The sequence below is a fragment of the Mauremys reevesii genome, linkage group 15, assembly GCF_016161935.1.
Source record: "Mauremys reevesii isolate NIE-2019 linkage group 15, ASM1616193v1, whole genome shotgun sequence".
Classification (NCBI taxonomy): Eukaryota; Metazoa; Chordata; order Testudines; family Geoemydidae; genus Mauremys; species Mauremys reevesii.
In genome coordinates, this window is record NC_052637.1 from 6,256,627 (window position 1) to 6,281,527 (window position 24,901).

Below are 24,901 nucleotides of genomic sequence, written 5' to 3' on the forward strand. Positions count from 1 at the left end.
CATGCTTGTTTTTGAAGTACTGTTTAAAAGTAAATTAAAATATTATTGTATTTACACCTTGTTACAATATTTTTAAAATCTTTTTTCTTTCATATTTTACATTGAGATCTCACTGTAGAAAATTCTGACAGGGGTAAATGTCTCTCATCCACCACTGTCTGCTACCCCTGGGGCAGGGGATGGGGAAAGGTAGGGGCTGGGGGTTGCCAGGTGTCCAGTTTTTTACTCCATTGAAAAGGGAAACTGGCAGCATCCGGTCAGCACAGAAAGTCCAGTTGCTGCAGTAACTGGCCCCCACCACTGGGGCAAGAAGAGCAGCAGGGCTGGGAGGGGCCAGTCTGTGCCGCGGGGTCACTGTCAGGGACAGAGATTCCCTCCGGCCTGAGCTGGGACCGGGCAGATTATCAGGGGAGCTGCGTTTGTAGCCCCAGCGCTGAGACCAGGATGGAAATAAGGGCGGAGCTTCCCAGAGAAGGTGCAAGTGAAAGTGAAGAGATGGGACTTGGCAGTCATATTGTAAAACGAGACCTCACCCGCCTCATAGTCCAGGAAAATCCCCACCCGGCTGGGCCTGATGCTCACGGGGAGGGGGATGGAGGGGGAGGTGCAGGCCTTGTATCCCCCATCCCTCAGCCACACGACCCAGTATCCATCCTCAGGTGTGTATGTGACCTTCCCCTTCCTGCTCACAGATTCCCTACAAACCCCCAGGTCCCATCTCGTCTTGTCTCCCACCTCCACCTCCCAGTAACGCCTCCCGCCCGCGAACTCCTCAGCGCCCAGGACAAAGACACAAGGATCAAATCTCTCAGGGTTGTCAGGCAGATCCTGGCGTTTGGCTCCAAGTCTCACACGTTTCCGATCCTCAGACAGGACGAGGTCGGGATGAGCCGTGTCTGGATCCAGAGTCACGTCCACTGGGGAGAGTGTCACAGAGTCAGGGCCGGGGGCAGGGGCTGGTCACTGGGATCAAAGGGAAATTAACTTGCATCCCCGTTCATCACTGTGGGGGGAGGGGTTGTTGCCTCAGGGGAGTCAGGGCCCCTCGGCCTGTGAGGAGACAATGAGGGGGACGGGCAGGAGGAGCGGGGGAGGGGTGAGAAGGTGGCGGGGAGGTGGGGAGGAGGTGACATACTGATGTTGGGAGAGGAAAGAGGAGGGGAGGTGACTGGAGCTGGGGCAGAGGGAGGGACATAGGGGTGGGGCAGGCACAAGGGCTATGGGGTGATAAGGGAAGGAGAGGCACCAGACAGGGGTGTGAAGGGAAGGGCAGGTTCCAGGGGCTGCAGGGGTTTGGGGAGGGTGGGCACCAGGGCAGAAGCAGGGGATGTACCCCAGGGGCACAGGGAAGAAAGGGATGGGGCAGGCACCAGGGGACAGAGGGGTGAAGGGAATTGGGGGAGCTCCAATGGGGCAGGCGAAATCTAGGGCAGGGTGAGCTGCCAGGGGGTGAGAGGATGAGGAGTGCGGAGGTGGAACCATGGGGGGTAGCGAATGAACAGGCATTGGTGCCAAAGGGGCAGAATGGGGGGTGAGGGAGCCGGTGAGCAGAAGGGGGGCAGAGAGAGGGGTGTGGAGAAGGGCAGGCCCTAGGGGGCAGAGGCGTGTGCAGGGAGATGTGGGCACCAGGGGGGCAGAGGGAGGATGAAGGGAGGGTGGGGCCCAGGGATTAGGAGATGGGGAGGGATGTGGGTGAGGGGTCAGAAGAGACGCAGGGTCCAGGGTCCCTCACAGGGGTGGGGGAAGGGTAAGGGAGGGGCGGGAGCCAGAGAGGGGGGAGGGAGAGGCAGGGCCCAGGGAATCTCTGTTGCTTTCGGGCCATGTGTGGTTGGTTTCTCGCTCAGAGCAGGTCGGTGCTGTCCCCACACACACTGGGGGTGCAGCCCTGCCCCAGAGGAAGCAGCTGGGACTCTCCATGCTGGCAGACCCCATGGGCCCCACCTTCCAGCCAGGAAAACCTCACAGCCAGCACCTACCCTTGCCAGGCTGAGCCCCACCCCCACGGGGGCAGTTGTCTGGATTGGGCTCACTTGGGGGGCATTACAGTGGAAGATTCGGGGGGGGGGGTATAAATGCACACTAACGGGCTGTTGCTAATGAGGCCAGGGCAATGGGGAGGGGAGGGGGCATTTCCCCACTTACTGACCCCTCCATCTGGGAGAAGCTGCACTGGGGACCAGTCCCAGTTCACAGCTGCACAGCGCGTCTGCACTAGGGGTTTGCACCGGTGCAGCTACATCAGTGCAAGGAAACCCCGGCAGACATGGCTGAGACACTGCTGTGCCAGGGGGCGTAACCCCTCCCCTCACTGGGGCTATGGATCAATAATTACAGGGTCACTGGAGCAGAGGAGCTGGACTCTGGGCTCCTAGGTGGGGGCCCGACCCACTGGGCTGCAGAGTCATTCTCACCCCCACGGTCTGGCCCAGGGCCCATGGCAGTATTCAGACACAGGGGGACGTCATCAGACACCTGGAGCCCAGCGGGTCGAGCTCTCATGGCATCACACGGGGGGACTGAACCTGGGGCTCCCAGCTGAGGGCCCAACCACTGGGCTAAAGGCTACAAGGGAAGCAGCAGCACCTTTTTCTCTTAATTGAAACTAGTCAGCAAACCCGACATGGATTCGTGAATAGTTTCTCTTGACCCGAAATACAATTTTGCAGCAAATAAACTATTTGTCGAAAACATTTCACCCAGCTCCACTGCAAACCTGTCTGAGCAACTTAGGAGCCCCAATCCCAGTGACCTGCAATGAGAGACTGTCAACATCCCCAGAAACGCAGTTACAGGCAGGGCAGGCTCAGGACATCAGCTATGAAACACTCCAGAGCTGCTGGTTAATTTGCCCTTTGCAGACAAATGCCCCCTGGGCCCCTGATCTCACCTCCACAAATCAGGCTGAAAATGGAGACTTGGCTCCAGCCTGAACTCTCTGCCCAGAGCCATTTGTCCCATGGACGCTGCTAGCGGCACAGACCCTCTGCGGCTGCACCTGGGCATCTCCCAGAGCGGATAACAGTCACAGAGACCATCTCAGAGCCCCAGGGGTTCAGGTGTCTCCATCTAACAACTGCGCCAGCCACCCCCCTTGCTCTCGTTAACCAGCCCTGGGACAGACACGCTGGGAACTTTCACACCCAGTCTCTGGAGACACTTTGGGTCCTTCTACACAGCCTGCAGCAGCGAGTCTTGGAACGGGGTGGATAGATTCAGACTTACGGGGCTTCCTCTTTGGAATTAAAAATAGCTGCACAGATTTTCAGGTTCTGGTTGGAGCTCAGGCTCTGAAGCCCAGGGTGGAGCCAGGTCTGCCCCTCACAGTGCAAGAGGGGACATTGTCTGTGTCCACATCCCCTTCACCCCCTTCCTGGGATGGGGAACAGCAGCCCCAGGGCTCTCAGGTTTCTGCCTTTGCCCCCGGTCTCCGCGCTGGGGTTGTGGAAGGGGTTTGGATGGGGGCAGCTCACGCTCAGCCGTTGTGACAGGGTCGCACTCTTGTGAGTGAGTCTCACTCACTGAGCAGCAAACCACTGACCCAACCTCACACTGGGCTGTGCTCAGAGCAAACGAGGGGCCCTTAGGATTCAGCTTGTTACCCAGTAACACACGGCCCAGGTCAGACCACAGCAGCCAGACCGGCCCCTCCTCCAGCTCAGAAAGCTGGGCCAGCCTTGGCTAATGGGGGCTGGGACAGTGCTGAGAGGTGGCCACACAACGCAGCCCTCACGTGTCCCAGGAGAGAGGCACAGACACGTCATCTATTACCCGTCTGTGCAGCTCCCAGCACGATGGGCCCAGTCCAGGCCTCACAGCACCTGGCTCAGGGACACCCAGTAACTCAGCCATGGAGGGATCAGGATGTTAGAGTGATGGGGCCTGGTCAGACACCTGGGAAAGTACCAGCAGGTGGCCGTAAGTAGCAGGCAAACTGCCCAGCACTGAGCACATCAGCCTCCAGCTGTCACAGCTCCAAGCCTGTCAGCTGGGTGCAAGCGTGTCCTGGGGTCGCAGGCTGTGTCCAGAGCCCCAGGCACAATACAGCTGAATGTCTCAGTAGAATCCACTCACCTCTGAATCTCTGCAGCGCTTCCCACATGTCAAGGGAAATTTTATACACATTCTTCAGGTTAGTAGAAACAGCTTCTGGTTCCTGGAGTTTCACATTCTCACTCCTATGAAGAAAACGTCCCCTCATCACTCAGCTGCTCTGTACACACAGCATCCCAGAACCATCCCCAAGAATATAAGAGCAATGAACATAGGAAACACACCTGCTCAATGTGCTTTTCACATCCTGAAATGAAAAAGAGAATCAATGCTCTGTATTAACACAATGTGAATAAAACTGTGAGAGTTTCACTCTGGGCATCAAACTTTCATCTAGAACCCTCCCAGGCTTCACTGTTTAATGGTAAAATTTCATACACTATTTTGCATTAACACTTGTTTCATTTATGTAGGTGAGACAGGAATTAAGCTAAAGAATTCTCCCTTCTAGGGACCCAACCCATCAGTATCTGTGTTTATCGCATGTGTTGGGTCCAGTGTTCAGGAGTCAGAGCAGGGATGGGTTCAGCTCAGTATCATTCTTGTATCATCCATTTCATCTCCCATGGCCTCACTGGGTCTCCATGAGGAAAATTCTCCTCTAACATGAACTGGGATATTTTGGAACTGATGGAGCCCTTAGCCGGATGTTCTGTTTATCAGTAAACCACAGAACACATTTACTCTAATTGTTGGGATCCAGACTCAGGGATCTGAGCTATAATTCTGGATGGGTGGAGAATTTTGATGCCATCTCACCTTTAGCAGCTCGACAATTGGTTGCTGACACTTCTCCTCGATCTCTGTGATCAGCTGCTGCAGAGAGGAGCTTTGCTGGGAGAGTTTGGTTACATTTTCCTGTAGTCTCTGCAAAGTCTCCCTCTCCTCCTCCTCCAGGCTCTGCAGAAGCAGCTGCTCCTCCTCTCTCAGCAGTGTGTGCAGTTTGTTAAATTCACCTGCAATCATCTCTCTCCTATTCTGCACTTTCCCCTTGAAATAGAATAGGAAAGGCACAGAGAAAACATGAGCCAGATGTTGACTTAAACAGACTGGGCCTCTGTCCATGAAGCAGGGCATTAGATCAGTATCAGGTTTGTAAGGAGATTTACTTCTTTGGGAAACGTACCATAATGGGTTTGTTTTAGTTCAGAGTTCATATGGCCAGTTCCATAGCGGGGTTGTCCAGGGTGCTTTGTAAAGATGCAGTATGTTATTGCAGGTGGCACGGGATGGACACATGGGAGAGGGAAGAAATCAACGGAGCAGGAGAGATTTACAGGGGGCCACAGAGGGCATCCATGGGGGGATTTGGGTGCCCAGTGCTGGGCACTCAGACACCCAGGGGAGCCATCACAGAGGGATGTGGGCGATGCTCCTTCTTTGACAACCTGCTCCCAGGGCTGCAATGTTCAGGACTAGGGCGGGTGCTAATAGTCCTTTGGGTGCCATCCGGGGGCTCACATGGGTGTTGGGTGCCCAGGGCATTGTCAAGGCTGGCTATGGCCTCACCCAGCCTGGCCGAGTGCCCCATGCCCATGTGCCCAGTGCCCCTGGGATCGCAGCCTTTAGGGAGCCCGTCAGCTGTGGGGGGGGGGGGGCCCACCAATTTCTCCTCTCCATCCCTCCCCCCCATCACTCACCCTTAAGGCAGGAGGGGGCAGACAGGAGCAAGCGGCAGGCGAGGGGGACTTGGGGGAGGGGATGGGGAAGAGGAGCGAGCTGCAACAGTGAACGGTGAGCGAGGAGCCTCTGGGGAGGGGGCTGAGTGGGAGCCGGGCATGGGGCAGAGCAGGAGCGGCACATGGTCGGGGCCTCAGGGAGAGGGGACAAATGTGGGTGGAGCAATGGACAGGGAAATGATCTGGGTGCCGGGGAGTTTCCGGCACTCATGCCCGGCCTCCCCAAGTACCGGAGGCATGGACTGCCCATGGCCAGCACCAAGCCTGTGCAATGGAGCAAACAACCAGAGTACGTTCGTAACAACATCCCAGAGCTTTATGGTCCCGTCTTTCCTGGGAATGCTGCAGGGGGAAGGGCTCAGGGAGGAATAAACCCGGACACCCACCTGCCACTCTGAGATCTCCTCCTCCTCTGCAGACATCAGAGCCAGGGCCTCTTCCAGCTCCTTCCTCAGAGGGCCCAGGGCTCCCTGGAGTTTCTCCTGCAGGGACATCGTGTGCGATAAACAGCCATTAGTCTGCCTGTCCGATGGGTTGGCAGTACTGTCCATATTGGCATTTCATACACGAGCAGTAAATACTCTGGAAGGAGGCAGCAGACTGGGCTCTGCCGGCCCCAAAGGCCTCATGGGAGCAGAGACGCCAGTCTCAGAGCAGGGGCTCTGCTCCCTGCAGACACTCAGGACTTCTCAGAGCCTGTGTCTGAGCTAAAGCTTCACATCACTGAGCACAGGCCAGAGGGGAAACAGCTGGGAAGGTTCTGAACAATCCCTCCTGCCGGTGCCAGTGAAGAGGTTGGGGCAGCACCTCGCTGCTCTGTACCCAGACCCAGGCCAGGAACAAGACCCCACTGTGCTCTCTTCTGTCCAGGCTCCCATATGGCCTCCCCCAGGCAGCAGCCGAGCACCTGAGCCAGCGCAGTCCCATTAACTGCACAGGGTGAAGCTGTGATGTGGCTGGAGGTCAGTGAGGAACAGGGAACATTCGGTCTGGGGGAATGTGCCACCCATAATTATAAACTGCTCCAGAGCTGTAACAACCCAGGGCTCTCTTCCCCTTTGACAGCGTGTGATTCATTCACACAGCACAGCAACGTGCTCCTGCCCGTCAGCCCTGCTCTGTGCTACACCCCTGGCAGCCCCCCAGAGCTTTTTCTCTTTTCTCTGAGCCCTCGAGTTCTCTCCTGCCCTCTGCCCAAGGGCCCAGGTTGCTGCTGCAGCTGCTGCTGAGAGCTCCTGGGGAGCTGTTCAGTGACACCCCTGCGGTGCTGCTGCAGGGAAGCAGTGAAGGAGGGAAGGAGCCAGCAGGGGCTAGTGAGAGACAGGAGGCAGAAAAGCAGCCTTTGCTTCCTGCAAAACAGCTTCATAAATGAACAAGGATCAGAACAGGGGAAGGGCAAAGGTGGCTGGATTCTTTGAAGCTCCACCCACAAAATAAGTTCCACCCATGTGAGTCACCAAAAGGAGACACCATGATCTGTTCACAGTAGATGGTGCAATGTTCAAAACGGGATGGAGTTGCTGATTGATTCCAAGGGGCTCCTGGGGCCTGGCTCCCATCATGGGGCTAGAATGTACCCCTGGGCTCTCTGGGCTCTCTAGGCCTGGTCCTCCTTTACTGGGGGGAAATAAGAGGTGGCATCTCCCAAACATCACCCGCTTGTGGCACTGGAAGGAGGCGGCACTGGCAATAAATGGTGCCGAGCTGTAATTCCCCCTCTCCGCTCTCACAGGGGAACAAAATAATTAACAGTGTTGATATTTAAATGATCAGTTCTCCAGTCTGAAGGTAACACACTCACCTAGACTGGCCTGCAGCTCTTGTGATTTAAACCTCACTGATTGTTAACACCGGCCGTGGTGTAAAAAGTCCCCTTATTTCAGCAGTGGAAGCTGAGTGTGAAAAACATTCAGAAACTCAGAGAAAAGTTTCCCACATCAGGTATCTTTGAAGACTTGATATTCTGAGTCTGTTTCCACACTGCCAGATCATTCATTTTGTCATAGCATCTCCCATACAATGAAGGCTTTAGAGAGCGGAATGATGCATCACACCTCTGACAGGCAACTTTCAGTGCAATCTGCCTGTAATTAAAATCCAAAGTTATTAGCCCTTAAACTTGACAGCAATTCCCTACCTTGTACTCCTGGGCAGCCTCCTTTATGGGAACCACCCTGTGCTCTCTGTGAGCCCGGGACAGATGGCAAACCACACAGACAGTTTCAGAGTCTCCTGATGTTCCCCACACACCCTCTCCTCTCCTGCTCCCTTTGCTGCCTGTAAACTCAGCCGTTTGACCATTTCTACCATGTTTGCCAGCTGCCTGTTGGGCCTGAGGTTTCCTTGTTCCACAGTTTCTCTGCACTGAGGGCAGGAGACGGCTGTATCGGATCCCTCCGAGCACTGGGCGATGCAGGCTCGGCAGAAATTGTGCCCACACTCTATAATCACAGGGTCCTTAAAATACTCCAGACAGATAGGACATGTAGCTTCCTCCTGGAGACTTTCCAGGGGGTTATCTGTGGCCATGGCTCCCTCTGCACAGTGTCACAGGGTTAGTTTCACTTTCCTGAGCTCAGAAATATGCCCCGCCTGCAGCAGCAGCAATTGGGTGTTTCCCTTCCTGGAACTGACTCAGGCTGTTTGCTGAGTTGGAGCCAGATCACCGGTAACATTCCAGCCCTGGGGGCTTTGGTGAGAAATGTCCCAACAAGGCTCTGATCCTGCAATCAGCCCCCTCTGCTGGTGTGTGTGTGTGGGGGGGGGGGGGAGTCACTGGGGTTCACAAGGACATCAGCTTCCCCTTGTCCTGCTGAGCTGACAGAACTGCGTGTCTAAGGAGTGATATTTAGGCTTGGCAGAATTCATTTGATTTAATATGTAATTTTGACTGATAAGATTAATATTAATTTGTAAGAATGTTTATATATTTATCTATTTAAACTTTCACAGTTTCAGTTTTTATCAATATTATTGTTCACAGTTGTGGGAAATTGGGGTAGGGGCATTCAGACAATATTTTAGTCAGACAATAAATTAGTTTATGACAGTCGACACAGAGAGTCAAAAAGTTAAAAAGTGAAACTGTTAAAACACAGATTGTCAACATCACATGTCAAAATATACTAAGTAAATCTCCTTAAATCAAACTCTAGTAAGTTCTCAAGCAGAATTTTTCTTACTGTTCCTATTTGTCAATTTCAGTTTTTATCAATGGAAATGTTTTTTCATCCGTTTGTGTGGGCAAAATGAAATCAACATTTACTGAGATCTACCGATAAAATCTAACCCTTTCAAGTCTAGGGATATTCAATTCACAGGCCAAAAACTTGCTTAAGCTGGAATCAAGGTTTCAAAGGCCCGATTCTAACGTACGCTAAGGCAGCTCTGCCTTGTGTAAAGGAGACGCAGTGTCAAAAGTGTTGCCAACATTGATGATTTTATAATGAATCTCATGAACATAAGAATGGCCAGACTGGGTCAGACCAATGGTCCATCCAGCCCAGTGTCCTGTCTTCCAACAGTGGCCAATGCCAGGTGCCCCAGGGGAAATGAACAGAACAGGTGATCAAGTGATCCCTCCCTTGTAGCCCATTCCCAGCTTCTAGCAAACAGAAGTTAGGGACACCTAAACAAAGGAAATTTCTAGTTGTCTTGGTAGCAGAGAAAAAACTTAAAATGTGACCTGAGTCAGCCTAAAGTGTGAGAAGTCAGAAGACAATTCGAAAGAACTCAACATTTATTAGTATTTTTAGTATTTATGCTCAGTTTTATATTTAGGTCCTTAGAGCCTTTGCTGGAGAAGCCAGGCCTGAAAACCTGAACTGATCACTGCCAAGGCAATATTGCCAGCACCATATAAGCAAAAATCAAGAGGCTGCTGAAAAAAACATGCGGGTTTTTCTTCTAAAAAATTATATTCTGGACTGTTTGTTTGTGAGCAGGCAGGATTCACTCTGGTCACGTACTCAACCTTTTCTACTCAGCCCTGAGAGCAAGAAACTTACTTTTGTTAAAGTGAGAGTCAGTCGACACAGAGATTCAAAAAGTTAAAAGGTGTAACTGTTAAACATCTCATGTCAAAACATGTGAAGTGAATATCCTTAAATTAAACTCTAGTAAGTTCTCAAGCAGCATTTTTCTTACTGTAGCTATTTGTAAATTTCAGTTCTTATCAATGGAAATATGTTTTCATCGGTTTGTGTGCACAAAGTGAAATCAACATTTGCTGACATCTACCGATAAAATCTAATCCTTCTGAGTCTAGAGATATTCAGTTCACAGGACAAAAACTTGCTTAAGCTGGAATCAGTGTTTCAAAGGTCTGATTCTAACGTACGCTAAGGCAGCTCTGCCTCAGTGTAAAGGAGACGTAGTGTCAAAAGTGTTGCCAACATTGATGATTTTATAATGAATCTCATGAACATAAGAATGGCCAGACTGGGTCAGACCAATGGTCCTTCTAGCCCAGTGTCCTGTCTTCCGACCGTGGCCAATACCAGGTGCCCCAGAGGGAATGAACAGAACAGGTGATCGAGTGATCCATCCTGTCGGAGAAAAACTCAGTTCTCGCTTTTTCGTTTGGGTGCAGCAAAATCAAATACTTTATTATTTCTCCAGTAATTACAATGGAGGGAGAGAGTGCCATAGGACACAGGGTCGCCCCAGTCCCAGACAGGTCTCTCAACTGGTAAACAATTACAGCAAGCCTTTATACTTTTGTTACAGACAATAACTAGCAATAATACAGACAATAAAGAGCAACAACTACATTTTGTTTATACATAAGCCATTCTGCTATCTTGTTTTCTCACTCCTAAAAGACACCAGGCTGCATATTTGGTTATCAGTTACAAGGTCGTAATAACCTTTTACACAGTTCTTTCCCTCTGCCTCACACTATCCTTGCTTCTAGAAGTCTCACGTCATTAGGGTTACAGCTGGGCTAACTCTTGCTAACTGACTGACATGCATTAAGATCCCCTTCAAATCCTTATTACTTCTTTCCCTGCTTCCACGATCCCTTGTTGCCCATTCCCAGCTTCTAGCAAACAGAAGTTAGGAACCTAAACAAATGAAGTTTCTAGTTGTCTTGGTTGCAGAGAAAAAACTTAAAATGTGACCTGAGTCAGCCTAAAGTCTGAGAAGTCAGAAGACAATTTGAAAGAACTCAACATTTATTATTATTTTTAATTTTTAGTCTCACAAAAGGCATCACATCATTCTGGGTGTCACATGATTTTCAAAAATTTGGGGTTGGCAATACTGTGCCACTGAGAACTCAGGCCTTAAATCCCCATCCCCCATGGAAAGCCCCCTAATTTCATGCCATCATTTATCTAAAACTGCAGAGTTAACAGATAGGGAAACAGAGAGGGCGAGGTGTGGGAATGCGCATGGAGCCGGGCTGTGGGCCCAAGCAGCAAATGAGCACAGCCCCGCTGGATTGGGAGTGAAGTAAAGGAATCACTCAGAATGCTCAGTTTTATATTTAGGTCCTTAGAGCCTTTGCTGGAGAAGCCAGGCCTGAAAACCTGAACTGATCACTGCCAAGGCAATATTGCCAGCACCATACAAGCAAAAATCAGGAGGCTGCTGAAGAAAACATGAGGGTTTTTCTTCAAAAAATTATATTCTGGACTGTTTGTGAGCAGTCAGGATTCGCTCTGGTCACGTATTCAACCTTTTCTACTCAGCCCTGAGAGCAAGAAACTTACTTTTGTTAAAGTGAGAGCTGAGATTGTCACGTAATCACAGGATTCCAAGAGCTGTGGCATTAAGAGAAACACCAGCTAGTGAAGGAGTCAGTGTGAAATTAGGAAATCTTGCGGCAATCCCAATGTGACGTTTTTGTGATTTAATGTGGACAGGAAAGAGCTGCACTCCTAGCTATTGCAGATCCTTACCTGGCCCCCATCCCTGCACTGTCTGAGCAACTCACAAACTTCCATGTGCTTAGACTCACCATATTGCTGTGCAGAGACACCTGTACCTGCCAGTAGTGTGGGGGCAGAGTCAGGGCAGTGCCTTCATCTGAGGTAACTGAGCAGGTCTCCTCGGCGCATATCGCCAGCGCGGTTCTTCCGCGAGCGGAGCGCGGAAGGACCGCGGCCCCCGCGAAGATCGGGAAGAGCGTGGCCGGTGGCCCTGCTTGCTCTGCCTTTCCCGGCCCCGAAGGAGACCCTCCGCCCCCGGGCCCTGGGTGGGGTGGGTGGGGCCTGGGCTGGGGGGGCCTGGGGCCCTTGCCTCTCTTGCCTCTGGGCGGCCCTGTCTGTGTGTGAGCATGCTCAGTACAAGGCAAGCAGCAAGGTGGTGAGAAGGCACATAAGTTCATCTGTCCTCCTACTACACAATATCTCTGTTGCTGTGTACCCCCATTTAGAAGAGTTAAATTCAGGCCCAGACAAAATAAATGACTTACCTGACTTCACACAGAGCAAAACCTGGATCTGTGATTAACTTAGCACCTTAACCAGGGCTGGCCAGACCCAGCGGCCCCGCAGGAGGGCGGCAGGCGGAGGCGGCAGGCCCTCCGCAGGCGGATGCTCCTGGGAGGATGGACTCCTCCGAGGCAGCGCAAGAGCGCGCGCGCGTGCGGGCGTGGCGCAAATACTAGAGCTCCGCCTCACCTTAACTATGGGGCAAACCTTTCCTCTGCAGCCAGAACCTGGGAGAAGAGGATGAGGAGATGGATGGACACGCCCAGACACAGAGTTTGTCTGATAATCATCTCACTGACCCTCCCACAGGCACTAGGCCAGTCTGTGCAGAGTCAGGTGATAATGGTGAGATCACCAGTCCCTCCCCGATGTGGGCTTTCAGGGGCTCTGCTACCCCGATTGGCTTCCTTTGGTTGGCCCCTGGCATCTAATCAGGCCTAGAAGTCAGTGCCTTTGGGCTGTGTCTCTAGAGGCACCCTGATCCAGGGGTTTTACCCAGCACCGTCCTTAGGATGTATGGGGCCCTACGCAGTATTATTAAACTGGTGGTGCCCCTATGCCCGATGGCAGCCCGGGCTCACAGCCCAGTGGGGAAGGGACGAGGCAGCAAAGGATAGTGAGATGCCCGGCCCACCTCACAGTGGCGGAGAGTCACAGTTCCCTGCAGAGACCCCGAACCAGCCCCCTCATGCAGAGTGGACATGCAGACCCATTTTAAACCCTTCACCACAAAAGACAAAGCCCCTAGGATTCATCATTAACTATTTATTTCTCCTCCCCTGGCTCCCTACAGCCACCAGCCACCTTCTTTCCCTCTTCTCTCGCAGTCACAAAGACCCGAGGCACAGGAAGACCAGGGCCCTCCTCATTCCCCATTGATTTCCATGCTCAGCAGCTCACAGGGGCTGGCCCAGCTCAGAGACTCTCAGCCTGGGAAACAGTGTCCCACAAGGGAAAGGCTGGGAGCCCCATGGCTGGGACCTTTCCAAACACACTGGAGACGGCTCTGGAGAAGCCCCTGCCCAGTCTGAGAGTGAGGGGCTCTTGGGGACAGTTTGCAAATGAAATCTCCCTTTGGAGATGTTCTCTCCCCCTCTTTCTGCCTCTCTCCAGATAGGCAGGGGAAGCCACCGAGGAACCCTAATGCCACTCACTTGCTCTAGATGATGGTAGGATGGATGGCAGATGTTCAGGGTCAGCAGATGTGCCTCGCCCTCCTCCTCACTCTCCAAGCCCAAGGCAGGCTGGAGAGGGTGGTGACCTGAGGAGTTACCCTGCCCAGCCAGCAGGCAGGGTGATGACACTAGGGCAATCGACTGGCTGTGAAAACAAGAGTCTGTCTTATTGCCAAGGGATGGAGAAACTCGGCCAGCAGCAGGGGGTGCAAAACAAGAGCATCTCCTGTTTGTCACAGTGCATTAAACTGTCTCGTCGTACACAAAGAGGAGACACTGATCTAGAAAATTAGATGAGATGCTTCAGTCTGAGCTAAGTAGTTGCTGCTCTTAACAATTTCAAAAGAATAAAAGACCAATAAAATAGAATATTATGTCATAATCTGATATGGCTCAATGTGATAGGACGCCTACTATTCTGCACTGCTACTACTGACACTCTTCAATGGATCCCCATCATCTACCCATCGCGAGGTAGGTGGGAGAGGATTGTTATTCGTACTTGACAGAAGGAGAAACTAAGGCTGAGAAAGGACCAGTGACTTGTCTTAGCTGATGCAGCCAGTCAGTAGCAGAGTTGGTCTCAAATGAGCTACAGACTAGCATTTGTTCATAGTAATTATTCAGCAAGTGTTTTAGAAGAATTGGAATGTCAGAGAGGATCATGAACTGCTCCGAGACAATAAATGGAGAGCAGCATCAACATTGGTCAAACATATCACTGGTTGTGACTTATTTGCTTGGTCATAAAAGAGAACAACGAAGACCAGAGTCTCCTCCCTGTCAATAGCCCCCTCCTCAGCCAATCAAGTTTGAGACTTTGAGGGGTGGGAGGCTAAGGGTTCTCATCAAATAGCCCAGAGAATGGTTCAGGTCACCACCGAGGGGATCACTCTCAGAGCACTGTTCCAGTCTCACCTCTCTGTGAGGGCCTCCCACAATCCCCCTGGTCCCCGCTGCACACACAGAGCTCCTGGTGGTGGGAGGAGAACAGAGGAAAAGGTCAAAGGAAGCAAGAAGAGAAAGGTGGGAGGGACACAGGAAAAGGGAAAACAAAAAGGAGAAACCCCAATGTCCCCAGTAATTCTAAGGGACAAAGTCCTAGGTCGGAAATAAAATGCTGCCACCTCAATCTAGTGTTTTCCTTTCCTAGAATTCAGCCGGCACCTGATGGCTCAGACTGAAGAGGTTCCAAACCTCTCGGAGGCTCTTACCTTCTATACAGGGACGTCAGTTTTCTAGCAAAATCAAGAAAAGAAAAGGAGAAAACTCCGAAGAGGCTCCTCCTTGCGCTCACGTACTTAAAAGTGAATTCTCTCTCAGTCCTCAAGGAGAGACCTCGAGAAGGAGACGTGCTGCAGCAAAGCCACAGAGATCTCCAAAGTTGCCCCTGTCCTGCACCCCTGTCCTGCATGGCTGATGTCAAGATCTCTCTGTGAGATCATCATCTCCCCACCACCTTTGTCCAATAGGCTGAGGTCCTGCCAAAGGCCCTTGTGATGTCACTGCCACACCCACCTCTCCCCTGCAGTGCTGATGTCCTGCCCCTGTCCAGCCACATTGGATGTTTGAGCTGCTTCCCCTGGATCACCCCACTCAATGACTCTTCATTGTGAGATGACACCGACTATACAGTAGAACACAAGAGGCTCTTCCCCAGGCAACAATCAAGTTCTCATAACTTAGTAGACTTTATGGCCAGAAGGAACCATTAGAGCATTTGATTCCTCTGTGTATCCTAAGGCCTCCTGTATGTCAGAAGAGCTGGGTTTTTCTTTTACTCAAACATTTTCCAGAAAGGCATCTAGTCTTTATTAGAAGATCTCATGAGATGGGGAAGCCATCATTTCTCTTGGTAGTTTGTTCCAATGATGAATCACCCTCTTACAAATGTGGGTCTTATTATCATTATACTGTTTCTGATTTCTGCTTCCATCCATGGGGGCTTGTCATGCCTGTCTCTGCTAGATAAAAGCCCTCTTATACTCATCATTTTCTCTCCATGAACTCAAGCAACTTGCCTCTCATTCTTCTTTTGTACATACTAAACAGACTGAGCTTTTTCAGTGTCTCATTACAAGACATCATCCCCATCACTCAGTTATGAATCTTTTCTGTACCCTCTCCAATTTTTTAACATAATATTCAAAATGTGGACACAAGAACTGGATTCAACATTCCAATATCAGTCTCACCAATGCTGGATCACTTCCCTTTCCATACTCACTGCTCTATCCATCCAAGAATGACTTTAACCTTTTTTACCACAGTTTCACATGGACAGGTTATGTTGAGCAGCTCGTCCACTATGGCCCCGAAATCCTTTTCAGGGTCACTGTTTTCCAGCAGACTGTCCCCCATTCTGTAGGGTGCTGCCTGACTCCTTTATGACTGGAAGTATGGGTTTGCCTATGGCTTTATTAAAACCTAAATATTCAGTAAGTATTTTAGAAGAGCTAGCCCCATAGAGAGAGAATCATCAATTGCTCAAAGACAATGAATGGAGAAAAGCAGCAAGAGCAATCGAACACGTGTTTGGTTATGGCTTATTTCCTTGGTCTTAAAAGCGAGTAACCTGAGTCTCTTCCCTCACAATAGCCCCATGCTTGCCCTATCAGCGTTGAGACTCTGAGAATCAGAAAGCTGAGAGTTCTCGCCAGATGTCCCAGGTCACCACCGGAGGGAGTCACTCATAGAGCACTATTCCAGCCACATGTCTTTGGGAGGGTGTAATCGTGTGGGTCCGGGGCTCAACCCTCCGAGGGGAGGAGGGGAGCCACACTGGCCCGCTGGTCTCACATGGGCTCTGCCCTGTCCCTTTAAGGCCGAGCAACCACAGAGTCAGAGTCAATTAGGGCTCAGGCCTTCTGCTGCAGGGCTGAGGGAAAATATAAACAGTTCAGGAAAGCCCAGGCCCTTTGTTGCAGGGACTGGGCAACAACACAAACAGTACAAACGGCTCAGGCCCTTTGTAGCAGGGGCTGAGCAGCAAATAGTTCAAAGAGCTCAGGCCCTTTGGTTCAGGGGCTGAGCAGCAAACAGGACAAGGAAGCTCAGGCCCTTTGTAGCAGGGGCTGAGCAGCAAAGAGTTCAGGGTGGCTCAGGCCCTTTGGTTCAGGGGCTGAGCAGTAAACAGGACAAAGTGGCTCAGGCCCTTTGGTCCAGGGGCTGAGCAGTGAACAGTACAAAGTCTAGGAAGGCCCAGGCCCTAGCTTAGGGTGGGGCAACAACAGTTGGGGCTCAGGCCCGTAGGTGCAGGGGCTGAGCACTGGGGTGAGGGGGAAAACTGCCACCCACGAGTGGTGTGGCAGGGGGGACACAGGCCCGCCCACTCCACTGCGTCCCGGCCTGGGGCCCTAGCAGCGGCTATGACCGCTGATGGTCAGTGGGGATCCTGACCGCAACACACTGACATGGGCATTGTTTTGTCAGCAGCCTGACTGAGGTCGGCTGCCCCCGGGCAACTTCCAATATCCCCCTCGGGGCCTACCTGGTCCGCGGCGTCCGCTCCTGGGAAGTCCCACTGCATGGGCTCCTCGCAGCCCTGGTTGGGGGGTAGGTCCGGCAGTTCCTCGGGGAAGTCCGGCCAATTCTGCTCCAGGGGGTTCTCGGGGTAACAACAAGGTATCGGGGAAGTCTCCGGCGGCTCCTCCTCATATGTGGCACGGGGAAGCTCTGGCGGGTCTTCCCAGTAGTGAGCGAAGGGAAGCCCCGGCCAGTCCGGGCAACTGCTCTGGCCCCCAGCGGCTTCCCAGTCACGAGCTCCCTTGGACAGGTCTGCTCCCGGCGGTGGCTGGGCTCCGACTGAGCTGGAATGACCGGCTTTTATACTTCCGGGTCGCCGCCTGACCCTCTGAGGGGCGGGCTTACTGCTCTGGAGCCCCGCCCCTTCCAGTTGCCGGGGCTCAACCCTCCCAGGGGAGGAGGGGAGCCACACCGGCCCGCTACAGAGGGCCTCCCGCACAGTGATGAGCTGCCAAAATCTTAACAACGGGTTCCCTATAAAAAGTTCTGATTTAACAACGGGTTAAACGGGCTGCAGAGAGGGGCATGGGGCAGGGCTAGCTGGAGGCAGGGAGTGACACGGGCTGGCTGTGGGCAGGTGATGCAGACGGGCGGGCTGCGGGTGGCTGTGGGCAGGGGGTGGCTGCGGGCGGCTGTGGGCAGAGGCTGGCTGGGGGCAGGGGGTGGCTGTGGCAGGGGCTGCAGGCAGAGGGTGGCTGTGGCAAGGGCTGGCTGCAGGTGGCTGTGGGCAGAGGGCGGCTGGGGGCAGGGGTGGGGCAGGGGCTGGCTGGCTGGGGCAGGGAAGGCGGGGGAGGGGCGCAGATACTCACACGGGGGGAGGGGGGCTGGGAGCAGCAGGACGCAGCCGGGGACTCACCAGGCACAAGCAGGAGCCCCAGGGCCAGAGGTCCAAAGAGCAGGAGCAGCAACAGGGCCAGGAGGCAGCTCACATGGCTCTCGCAGCACAGCGCAGCGCTCCCCGGCGGCCGGGAGGAGGAATTACAGGCTTCCCAGGCAGAGCCCATCAAAGCTTCCCTCGCAGGGAAGCTAGTTAACAAGCGGTTCTAAAACCGCTTCTAAATTTAACAACGGGTTTGCGCAAACCGGTGCGAACCTCTTCCAGCTCACCCCTGCTCCCGCAATGAAAGTTGGAGTGCAAAGCCCACTGCCCATCACTCCACATGCACAGACAGGTCCTGGTGGTGAAAGGAGAGCAGGGGAAAAGGACAAAGATGCAAGTTGGGAATTGGTCCTGCTTTGAGCAGGGGGTTGGACTAGATGACCTCCTGAGGTCCCTTCCAGCCCTGATATTCTATGATTCTATGAAGAGAAGAAGAGAAAGGTGGGAGAGACAGGAAAAGAGAAAACAAAAAGGAGAAACCCCAATGTCCCCAGTAATTCTAAGGGACAAAGTCCTAGGTCGGAAATAAAATGCTGCCCCCACAATCTAGTGTTTTCCATTCCTAAAAATCAGCCGGCCCCTGATGGATCAGACTGAACAGGTTCCAAACCTCTTGGAGGATCTTACCTTCTAAACAGGGACATCTGTTTTCTAACAAAATCAAGAAAAGACAAGGAGAAAACTCCAAAGAGGGTTCTCCTTGAACTCACATACATGAAAGTGAATTCTCTCTCAGTCCTCAAGGAGAGACCGCGAGAAGGAGACATGCTGAAGCAAAGCCACAGGGATCTCCAAGGCTGCCCCTGTCCTGCACCCCTGTCCTTCCTGGCTGATGTCAAGATCTCTCTGTGAGATCATCGCCTCCCCACCTTTGTCCAATAGGCTGAGGTCCTGCCAAAGGCCCTTGTGATGTCACTGCCACTCCCACCCCTCCCCTGCAGTGCTGATGTCCTGCCCCTGTCCAGCCACATTGCGTGTTTGAGCTGCTTCCCCTGGATCACCCCACTCAGTGACTCTTCATTGTGGGGATGACACCGACTACACAGTAGAACACGAGATGCTCTTCCCCAGGCTACGCTCGGTTGTTCATAAATTAGCAGACTTTATGGACAGAAGAGACAATTAGAGCATGTAATCTGACAGCCTGCATATCACATGCTTTCTGTATAGCATAGTAGCTAGTTTTTGACTAAACACGTTCCAGAAAGGCATCTAGTCTTCATTAGAAGACATCAAGAAATGGACAATTCCCACCACTTCCCTTTCTAGTTTGTTCCTTTGGTGATTCATCCTCACTTCTGAATTTTCTGCCCTATTTCTAATATGAATTGGTCTCTTTTGAGTTTCCAGCCACTGGGTCTTGTTATGCGTTTCTCTGCTAGATTAATGAGCCCTTTAATACCCAATATTTTCTCTCCATTAAGTCACTTCAACACTTCAGTGACGTCACCTCCCGATCTTTTTGATAATCTAAACAGGCTGAGCTCTTTCAATAGCTCACTAGCAGGCATTTTTCTCCAGCCCTCAAAACGTTTAATTGCATTTTGCTGTACCATCTCCAATATTTCAAAATCTTTTTCAAAGGTGGACTCCAAAACTGGATGCAGTATTCCAGGATCAGTCTTACTGATGGTGTGTCACCTCCCTGTGCTACTCACTGCTCTTTTCCTACATCTAATGATGGCCTTAGCCCTGTTCACCACAGCATCACACTGGTTGCTCATGTTGAATGGCTTGCCCAGCATGGCCCCTAAATCCTCTTCACAGTTAGTGCTTTCCTGGATACGCGTCCCCATGCTGTAGGTGTGGCCTGCATGCTTTGCTGCTAGGTATAGGACCTTTCACTTGGTTCTTTTCAAACTTGTTTTCTTTGAATGGGTCCAGCTTTTCAAGGGATCCGATTGCTCTGTGTCACTGCCCTGTCCTCAGCATTAATTACCACTCTGCTAGTATTTTATCACCCACCAATGTTAGCGGCAGTGATTTTATATTGTGTTGCAGTTCATTGATATTTATTTTCAAGAATGAGTCCTTGAGAGCCTCTTCATATCCCTAGTGCCCAGAACCTGCTCCGCAGAGCCCAGCGAGAAAAGGCCGCCCAGCCCAGCTGTTCCATAGGGGCTAAGCACAGAACACACTTAGGCGCTTGTATCATCCATAGGTTCTGAACAACATGTGGGGGTCATCAGCTTACAAAGACACTCTAGACCGGTAGCGTAGACAGACCCCAAATGTATCTAAGTTTCTCGCCTTGCAAAACAGGAGAAAGAAAAACCAGAACCTTGATTAGCTTCATGTTATAGTTGTGGAAACTGAGGGACACAGAAGCAAAGAGATTCGCTAATGGTCAAAAAGCCAGGAATAGAAAATGGCAGATCTGCTGAGAGTCAGTCCTGATCCCTAGCCACGTTTATCCTGGCCTGTCTGCTTCAGCTCCAGTAACAACCAGAATAGAGGTTTTCTTCTTCTCCATGTTCTTTAACTTCACGTCACTGCAGAAGAAAGATTTTTTCTTACCGCCTGGCTCTAATGCATGGAGATGTCTTTTCAGAAGATGTGCTCTGCCTCAGGCACGTCATAGGTTTTCTGGAGGAAGCACTAGGTGACGTTCTAGGGCCTGTGTTATACACACGTTCTAGGGCCGCGCTGTCCCTCCCCGCTACTCCTTCTACCAGCTCTGCAGATGCCCTTCCCCCAACCCTCAGGCATACAGCTGATCGCAGCGGCCCAGGAGCCGGCCAACAGGGCTGCTAACAGGGGAGTTTGAGTGGGAGTTCCCATTGGAGGAGCCAGGTATTTTGTGTTTGCGTCTGTCTTTGGGGTGCTTGTGTCTCTCTCTGTCGGGGCAGACTGCTGAGCCCTGATTAGGGGGAGGAGCTAGGCGGAGGAGGGGGCCTATAAAAGCGGCCGCCCAGCCAGGCAGCGGAACAGCTGATCGCAGCGGCCCAGGAGCCGGCCAACAGGGCTGCTAACAGGGGAGTTTGAGTGGGAATTTACAGGGGGAGGCCGAAGGGGGTGGCGCCGTGTCCCCCGAGTTCCCCAGGTAGGAACGCCGAGCGAGGCTGAGAAAGCAGCAGCCATGAGCCAAGCAGCGGAGGATACACTGAGGATGAGAGCATGCAGCAGCTGCGGTATGTACATGGTTCTAGCGGGGGACCCAGAACAGTACTATGTATGCATGAAGTGCCGCCTAATAGAGCTGCTGGAGGAAAAGATCCAGGGTCTAGAGCTGCAGGTAGAAACCCTGGTAGAGCATAGAAGGGGGTTCGAGCAGCTGATGGAGCAATGGCAAGCAGTGACCGAAGGGGAATGCCCAGGGGTACAGGGGGAAGCAGGGGCTAAGGCCAGTGAGGGGGGACCGCCGGATGAGGAAGATGGGCGGTGGAAGCATGTGACCGTGAGAAGCAAGAAGGGGAAAAGGAGAGCCAGTGAGGGAAAAATAGAGTTAAGGAACAGGTTCGAAGGTCTGGAGAATGAGGAAGGGGTAAAGCAGGTGGTAGCTGATGGTGGGAGGCCAAGGAAAAAGAGAAGAGCTGCTAGTCTGATAGAAAGAGGGGAGGAGTCTATGGAGGCAGCACCAAGTGTGGGCCAAGGGAGGATACAGGATGGCTTAACGGGAACCACAAGGAATGATAGGAATGGAAGGAGCTTGCAACCAGGGGGGACGGAGGATAGGTTAGAGGACCACACTGTCCCCAGGCAAAGGCAGGTCTACGTGATTGGGGATTCCATACTGAGAAGGTTGGACAGGCCTGTGACCAGGGCCGATCCGGAGAACAGAAGGGTGTGCTGTCTACCGGGCGCTAAAATACGGGATGTGGACCTGAGGTTGAAAAGGATCCTAAGAGGAGCAGGTAAGAACCCTTTGATCATCCTTCATGTAGGAACGAATGACACGGCTAGATTCTCGCTAGAGAGGATCAAGGGAGACTATGCCAGGTTGGGTAAGACGCTCAAGGAAATTGAGGCTCAGGTGATCTTCAGTGGGATCCTACCTGTCCCTAGGGAAGGGCGCCAAAGGGGTGACAGGATCGTGATGATTAATAGTTGGCTGAGGGAGTGGTGTTACAAGGAGGGCTTTGGGATGTATGGGCACTGGGAGGCTTTTGGGGACAGACAACTGTTCTCACGGGATGGGCTCCACCTAAGTAGGGAAGGAAGTAGATTTCTAGGAGGGAGGCTGGCTCATCTGATTAAAAGAGCTTTAAACTAGACACTGGGGGGAGACGGTTGGGAGAGGTCCAGGTGCTCTCCACGCCAAATTTATACATTGGGAGTGAGAACAACAGGATAACAACAGATATCGCCAGAGGGGGACGGTTAGGTGTAAGGAAGAGGGGGGGGGACGGATACTAGATCGACAGGTCATACTGGTAGTACTGTGTCCCTACCAAGTTGGGTGAAAAGGGTGAGAGGAGCCAAACAGCAAAAATTAGGATGTTTGTTCACCAATGTGAGAAGCTTAGGTAACAAAATGGAGGAACTGGAGCTCCTGGTCCGGGAATTGAAACCGGATATCGTAGGAATAACCGAAACATGGTGGAACGATAGCCATGACTGGAGTACAGGTATGGAAGGGTATGTGCTGTTTAGGAAAGACCAAAACAAAGGTAAAGGTGGGGAAGTAGCATTGTATGTCAATAATGAGGTGAAATGTAACGAAATAACTAGCAATGCAATGGATAATACGGAGTCTGTTTGGGCAATGGTCACATTGGGGAAGAAAACTACTAGAGCCTCCCCTGGGATAGTGATTGGGGTGTGCTATAGACCGCCGGGATCTAGCCTGGATATGGATAGAGAGCTCTTTAATGTTTTTAAGGAGGTAAATACTAATAGGAACTGTTTGATCATGGGGGACTTTAACTTCCCGGATATAGATTGGGAAACAAATGCTAGTAATAATAATAGGGCTCAGCTTTTCCTAGACGTGATAGCTGATGAATTCCTTCATCAAGTAGTTGCTGAACCGACGAGGGGGGATGCCATTTTAGATCTGATTTTGGTGAGTAACGAGGACCTTGTTGAGGAAATAGTTGTAGGGGACAACCTTGGCTCAGTGATCATGAGCTAATTCGTTTCAAAATAAATGGGAAGATAATCAAAATTGCATCTGAGACTAAGGTATACAATTTCAAAGGGCTAACTTTACTAAATTAAGGCAACTAGTTAGGAAGTGGATTGACTAACATATTTAGGGATCTAAAGGCAGATGACGCCTGGGGTTACTTCAGGTTGAAGTTGCAGGAGTTGTCAGAGGCATGTATCCGAGAAAGGGAAAACGGCTCGTAGGTAGCAGTTTTAGACCGAGCTGGATGAGCAAGCGTCTCAGAGGGTGATTAAGAAAAACAGAAAGTACAAGGAGTGGAAAATGGGAGGATCAGCAAAGAAACCTACCTTATTGAGGTCAGAGGGTGTAGGAAGCAGTGAGAAAGGCAAAGAGCCAGGTGGAGATGGACCTAGCGAAGGGATTAAAACCAAAAGCAAAAGGTTTTTAGCCATATAAATAGGAAGAAAACCAAGAAGGAAGAAGTGGGACCACTTAAAACTTTAAACGGAGTGGAGATTAGGGATAATCTTGGAATGGCACAATATCTGAACGAATATTTTGCCTCGGTCTTTAATGAGGCTAATGAAGGGCTAAGGAATAGTGATAGAGGGACTGATGGGAATGAAGATATGGGGGTAGACATTACGGTATCTGAGGTAGAAGACAAACTTGAACAGCTAAACGGAAGTAAATCGGGGGGGCCCGGATAACCTTCATCCTAGAATATTAAGGAATTGGCGAGTGAAATTGCAAGCCCGTTAGCGATGATTTTTAATAAATCTCTAAACTCGGGGTTGTACCGTTTGACTGAGATTAGCTAATATAGTTCCTATATTCAAGAAGGGGAAAAAAAGTGACCCGGGTAACTACAGGCCTGTTAGTTTAACATCTGTAGTATGCAAAGTCATGGAAAAAATTTTAAAGGAGAGAGTGGTTACGGACCTTGAGGCCGATAGCAACTGGGACAAATTACAGCATGGATTTACGAAAGGTAGATCGTGCCAAACCAACCTGATCTCCTTCTTTGAGAAAGTAACAGATTTTTTAGACAAGGGAAATGCGGTGGATCTAATATATCTTGATTTCAGTAAGGCATTTGATACGGTACCGCATGAAGAATTACTGGTTAAATTGGAAAAGATGGGGATCGAAATGAAAATCCAGAGGTGGATAAGGAGCTGGTTAAAGGGAAAACTGCAGAGGGTCGTATTGAAGGGGGAACTGTCGGGTTGGAGGGAGGTTACCAGTGGAGTTCCTCAAGGTTCGGTTTTGGGTCCAATTTTATTCAATCTATTTATCGCTGACCTGGGAACCAAGAGTAGGAGTGGGCTGATAAAGTTTGCGGATGACACCAAGTTGGGAGGTATTGCAAATTCGGAAAAGGATCGGGATATCCTCCAGGAAGATTTGGATGACCTTGTAAACTGGAGTATTAGTAACAGGATGAAATTCAATAGTGAGAAGTGTAAGGTTATGCATGTAGGGATGACTAACAAGAACTTTAGTTATAAGCTGGGGACGCACCAGTTGGAAGTAACGGAGGAGGAGAAGGACCTAGGAGTCCTGGTTGATCGTAGGATGACTATGAGTAGGCAATGTGATGTGGCCGTTAAAAAAGCTAATGCGGTCTTGGGATGCATTAGGCGAGGTATTTATAGTAGGGATAAGGAGGTGCTAGTCCCGTTATATAAGGCGTTGGTAAGACCTCATTTGGAGTATTGTGTGCAGTTTTGGTCTCCCATGTTTAAGAAGGATGAATTCAAACTGGAACGGGTACAAAGAAGGGCCACTAGAATGATCCGAGGAATGGAAAGCTTGTCGTATGTAAGGAGACTTGAGGAGCTTGGTTTGTTTTCCTTAACCAAAAGAAGGATAAGAGGAGATATGATTGCACTCTTTAAATATATCAGAGGGATAAATACCAGGGAAGAAGAGGAATTATTTCAGCTCAGTGCTAATGTGGACACGAGGACAAACAGATATAAATTGTCAGTCAGGAAATTTAGGCTTGAAATTAGACGAAGGTTTCTAACCATCAGAGGAGTGCAATTCTGGAACAGCCTTCCGAAGGAAACAGTGGGGGCGAAGGACCTCCATGACTT

At 51.1% G+C, this 24,901-nt stretch overlaps 1 protein-coding gene and 1 pseudogene across 1 annotated transcript in view; both read right to left on the reverse strand.

The window, feature by feature from the left end:
* Positions 1-24,901, reverse strand: part of LOC120383937 (E3 ubiquitin-protein ligase TRIM39-like) — a 961,691-nt gene that overhangs the window by 524,493 nt on the left and 412,297 nt on the right. The window lies entirely within an intron of this gene.
* Positions 27-8,363, reverse strand: LOC120383947 (annotated as a pseudogene).